The sequence below is a fragment of the Euwallacea fornicatus genome, unplaced genomic scaffold (genome assembly GCF_040115645.1).
Source record: "Euwallacea fornicatus isolate EFF26 unplaced genomic scaffold, ASM4011564v1 scaffold_48, whole genome shotgun sequence".
NCBI lineage: Eukaryota > Metazoa > Arthropoda > Insecta > Coleoptera > Curculionidae > Euwallacea > Euwallacea fornicatus.
Window position 1 is genome coordinate 31096 of NW_027096016.1, and position 6219 is coordinate 37314.

Consider the following 6219-nt stretch of genomic DNA (forward strand, 5'->3'; position numbering starts at 1 on the left):
CTTTTCAAACTTTGAAGCTCGATAACATTGGCAAATGTGGACCAAATTTGTTAAACAAAGTGTCAAATTAATCAGCTCGACGAGATTTTGAATATGTCACAACACATCATGATTGCATCTTGTTGAATTTCCAAGAAAAATAGTACTTTATGTGCTCAAACACACATATTTTGTGACTTTTCAAACTTTGAAGCTCGATAACATTGGCAAATGTGGACCAAATTTGTTAACCAAAGTGTCAAATTAATCAGCTCGACGAGATCTTTAAAATGACACAACACATCATGATTACATCTTGTTGAACTTCCAAGAAAAATAGTACTTTATGTGCTCAAACACACATATTTTGTGACTTTTCAAACTTTGAAGCTCGATAACATTGGCAAATGTGGACCAAATTTGTTAACCAAAGTGTCAAATTAATCAGCTCGACGAGATCTTTAAAATGACACAACACATCATCATTGCATCTTGTTGAACTTCCAAGAAAAATAGTACATTATGTGCTCAAACACACAACTTTTGTGACTTTTCAAACTTTGAAGCTCGATAGCTTTGGCAAATGTGGACCAAATTTGTTAACCAAAGTGTCACATTAATCAGCTCGACGAGATCTTTAAAATGACGCAACACATCATCATTGCATCTTGTTGAACTTCCAAGAAAAATAGTACATTATGTGCTCAAACACACAACTTTTGTGACTTTTCAAACTTTGAAGCTCGATAGCTTCGGCAAATGAAGACCAAATTTGATAAACAAAGTGTCAAATTAATCAACTCGACGAGATTTTGAAGATGTCACAACACATCAGAATTGCATCTTGTTGAACTTCCAAAAAAAATAGTACTTTATGTGCTCAAACACACATATTTTGTTACTTTTCAAACTTTGAGGCTCGATAACTTTGGCAAATGTATACCAAATTTGTTAACCAAAGTGTCAAATTAATCAGCTCGACGAGATCTTTAAAATGACACAACACATCATTATTGCATCTTGTTGAACTTCCAAGAAAAATAGTACTTTATATGCTCAAACATACATATTTTGTGACTTTTCAAACTTTGAAGCTCGATAACATTGGCAAATGTGGACCAAATTTGTTAAACAAAGTGTCAAATTAATCAGCTCGACGAGATTTTGAATATGTCACAACACATCATGATTGCATCTTGTTGAATTTCCAAGAAAAATAGTACTTTATGTGCTCAAACACACATATTTTGTGACTTTTCAAACTTTGAAGCTCGATAACATTGGCAAATGTGGACCAAATTTGTTAACCAAAGTGTCAAATTAATCAGCTCGACGAGATCTTTAAAATGACACAACACATCATTATTGCATCTTGTTGAACTTCCAAGAAAAATAGTACTTTATATGCTCAAACACACATATTTTGTGACTTTTCAAACTTTGAAGCTCGATAACATTGGCAAATGTGGACCAAATTTGTTAACCAAAGTGTCAAATTAATCAGCTCGACGAGATCTTTAAAATGACACAACACATCATTATTGCATCTTGTTGAATTTCCAAGAAAAATAGTACTTTATGTGCTCAAACACACATATTTTGTGACTTTTCAAACTTTGAAGCTCGATAACATTGGCAAATGTGGACCAAATTTGTTAACCAAAGTGTCAAATTAATCAGCTCGACGAGATCTTTAAAATGACACAACACATCATTATTACATCTTGTTGAACTTCCAAGAAAAATAGTACCTTATGTGCTCAAACACACATATTTTGTGACTTTTCAAACTTTGAAGCTCGATAACATTGGCAAATGTGGACCAAATTTGTTAACCAAAGTGTCACATTAATCAGCTCGACGAGATCTTTAAAATGACATAACAATTCATGATTGTATCTTGTTGAATTTCCAAGAAAAATAGTACTTTATGTGCTCAAACACACAACTTTTGTGACTTTTCCAATTTTGAAGCTCGATAACTTTGGCAAATGTGGACCAAATTTGTTAAACAAAGTGTCAAATTAATCAGCTCGACAAGGTTATGAAGATGTCACAACACACCATGATTACATCTTGTTGAACTTCCAAGAAAAATAGTACTTTATGTGCTCAAACACACATATTTTGTGACTTTTCAAACTCTGAAGCTCGATAACTTTGGCAAATGTGGACCAAATTTGTTACACAAGGTGTCAAAGTAATCACCTCAACGAGATTTTGAAGATGTCACAACACATCATCATTGCATCTTGTTGAATTTCCAAGAAAAATAGTACTTTATGTGCTCAAACACACATATTTTGTGACTTTTCAAACTTTGAAGCTCGATAACATTGGCAAATGTGGACCAAATTTGTTAACCAAAGTGTCACATTAATCAGCTCGACGAGATCTTTAAAATGACGCAACACATCATCATTGCATCTTGTTGAACTTCCAAGAAAAATAGTACATTATGTGCTCAAACACACAACTTTTGTGACTTTTCAAACTTTGAAGCTCGATAGCTTCGGCAAATGAAGACCAAATTTGATAAACAAAGTGTCAAATTAATCAACTCGACGAGATTTTGAAGATGTCACAACACATCAGAATTGCATCTTGTTGAACTTCCAAAAAAAATAGTACTTTATGTGCTCAAACACACATATTTTGTTACTTTTCAAACTTTGAGGCTCGATAACTTTGGCAAATGTATACCAAATTTGTTAACCAAAGTGTCAAATTAATCAGCTCGACGAGATCTTTAAAATGACACAACACATCATTATTGCATCTTGTTGAACTTCCAAGAAAAATAGTACTTTATATGCTCAAACATACATATTTTGTGACTTTTCAAACTTTGAAGCTCGATAACATTGGCAAATGTGGACCAAATTTGTTAAACAAAGTGTCAAATTAATCAGCTCGACGAGATTTTGAATATGTCACAACACATCATGATTGCATCTTGTTGAATTTCCAAGAAAAATAGTACTTTATGTGCTCAAACACACATATTTTGTGACTTTTCAAACTTTGAAGCTCGATAACATTGGCAAATGTGGACCAAATTTGTTAACCAAAGTGTCAAATTAATCAGCTCGACGAGATCTTTAAAATGACACAACACATCATGATTACATCTTGTTGAACTTCCAAGAAAAATAGTACTTTATGTGCTCAAACACACATATTTTGTGACTTTTCAAACTTTGAAGCTCGATAACATTGGCAAATGTGGACCAAATTTGTTAACCAAAGTGTCAAATTAATCAGCTCGACGAGATCTTTAAAATGACACAACACATCATCATTGCATCTTGTTGAACTTCCAAGAAAAATAGTACATTATGTGCTCAAACACACAACTTTTGTGACTTTTCAAACTTTGAAGCTCGATAGCTTTGGCAAATGTGGACCAAATTTGTTAACCAAAGTGTCACATTAATCAGCTCGACGAGATCTTTAAAATGACGCAACACATCATCATTGCATCTTGTTGAACTTCCAAGAAAAATAGTACATTATGTGCTCAAACACACAACTTTTGTGACTTTTCAAACTTTGAAGCTCGATAGCTTCGGCAAATGAAGACCAAATTTGATAAACAAAGTGTCAAATTAATCAACTCGACGAGATTTTGAAGATGTCACAACACATCAGAATTGCATCTTGTTGAACTTCCAAAAAAAATAGTACTTTATGTGCTCAAACACACATATTTTGTTACTTTTCAAACTTTGAGGCTCGATAACTTTGGCAAATGTATACCAAATTTGTTAACCAAAGTGTCAAATTAATCAGCTCGACGAGATCTTTAAAATGACACAACACATCATTATTGCATCTTGTTGAACTTCCAAGAAAAATAGTACTTTATATGCTCAAACATACATATTTTGTGACTTTTCAAACTTTGAAGCTCGATAACATTGGCAAATGTGGACCAAATTTGTTAAACAAAGTGTCAAATTAATCAGCTCGACGAGATTTTGAATATGTCACAACACATCATGATTGCATCTTGTTGAATTTCCAAGAAAAATAGTACTTTATGTGCTCAAACACACATATTTTGTGACTTTTCAAACTTTGAAGCTCGATAACATTGGCAAATGTGGACCAAATTTGTTAACCAAAGTGTCAAATTAATCAGCTCGACGAGATCTTTAAAATGACACAACACATCATTATTGCATCTTGTTGAACTTCCAAGAAAAATAGTACTTTATATGCTCAAACACACATATTTTGTGACTTTTCAAACTTTGAAGCTCGATAACATTGGCAAATGTGGACCAAATTTGTTAACCAAAGTGTCAAATTAATCAGCTCGACGAGATCTTTAAAATGACACAACACATCATTATTGCATCTTGTTGAATTTCCAAGAAAAATAGTACTTTATGTGCTCAAACACACATATTTTGTGACTTTTCAAACTTTGAAGCTCGATAACATTGGCAAATGTGGACCAAATTTGTTAACCAAAGTGTCAAATTAATCAGCTCGACGAGATCTTTAAAATGACACAACACATCATTATTACATCTTGTTGAACTTCCAAGAAAAATAGTACCTTATGTGCTCAAACACACATATTTTGTGACTTTTCAAACTTTGAAGCTCGATAACATTGGCAAATGTGGACCAAATTTGTTAACCAAAGTGTCACATTAATCAGCTCGACGAGATCTTTAAAATGACATAACAATTCATGATTGTATCTTGTTGAATTTCCAAGAAAAATAGTACTTTATGTGCTCAAACACACAACTTTTGTGACTTTTCCAATTTTGAAGCTCGATAACTTTGGCAAATGTGGACCAAATTTGTTAAACAAAGTGTCAAATTAATCAGCTCGACAAGGTTATGAAGATGTCACAACACACCATGATTACATCTTGTTGAACTTCCAAGAAAAATAGTACTTTATGTGCTCAAACACACATATTTTGTGACTTTTCAAACTCTGAAGCTCGATAACTTTGGCAAATGTGGACCAAATTTGTTACACAAGGTGTCAAAGTAATCACCTCAACGAGATTTTGAAGATGTCACAACACATCATCATTGCATCTTGTTGAATTTCCAAGAAAAATAGTACTTTATGTGCTCAAACACACATATTTTGTGACTTTTCAAACTTTGAAGCTCGATAACATTGGCAAATGTGGACCAAATTTGTTAACCAAAGTGTCAAATTAATCAGCTCGACGAGATCTTTAAAATGACACAACACATCATTATTGCATCTTGTTGAACTTCCAAGAAAAATAGTACTTTATATGCTCAAACACACATATTTTGTGACTTTTCAAACTTTGAAGCTCGATAACATTGGCAAATGTGGACCAAATTTGTTAACCAAAGTGTCAAATTAATCAGCTCGACGAGATCTTTAAAATGACACAACACATCATTATTGCATCTTGTTGAATTTCCAAGAAAAATAGTACTTTATGTGCTCAAACACACATATTTTGTGACTTTTCAAACTTTGAAGCTCGATAACATTGGCAAATGTGGACCAAATTTGTTAACCAAAGTGTCAAATTAATCAGCTCGACGAGATCTTTAAAATGACACAACACATCATTATTACATCTTGTTGAACTTCCAAGAAAAATAGTACCTTATGTGCTCAAACACACATATTTTGTGACTTTTCAAACTTTGAAGCTCGATAACATTGGCAAATGTGGACCAAATTTGTTAACCAAAGTGTCACATTAATCAGCTCGACGAGATCTTTAAAATGACATAACAATTCATGATTGTATCTTGTTGAATTTCCAAGAAAAATAGTACTTTATGTGCTCAAACACACAACTTTTGTGACTTTTCCAATTTTGAAGCTCGATAACTTTGGCAAATGTGGACCAAATTTGTTAAACAAAGTGTCAAATTAATCAGCTCGACAAGGTTATGAAGATGTCACAACACACCATGATTACATCTTGTTGAACTTCCAAGAAAAATAGTACTTTATATGCTCAAACACACATATTTTGTGACTTTTCAAACTCTGAAGCTCGATAACTTTGGCAAATGTGGACCAAATTTGTTACACAAGGTGTCAAAGTAATCACCTCAACGAGATTTTGAAGATGTCACAACACATCATCATTGCATCTTGTTGAATTTCCAAGAAAAATAGTACTTTATGTGCTCAAACACACATATTTTGTGACTTTTCAAACTTTGAAGCTCGATAACATTGGCAAATGTGGACCAAATTTGTTAACCAAA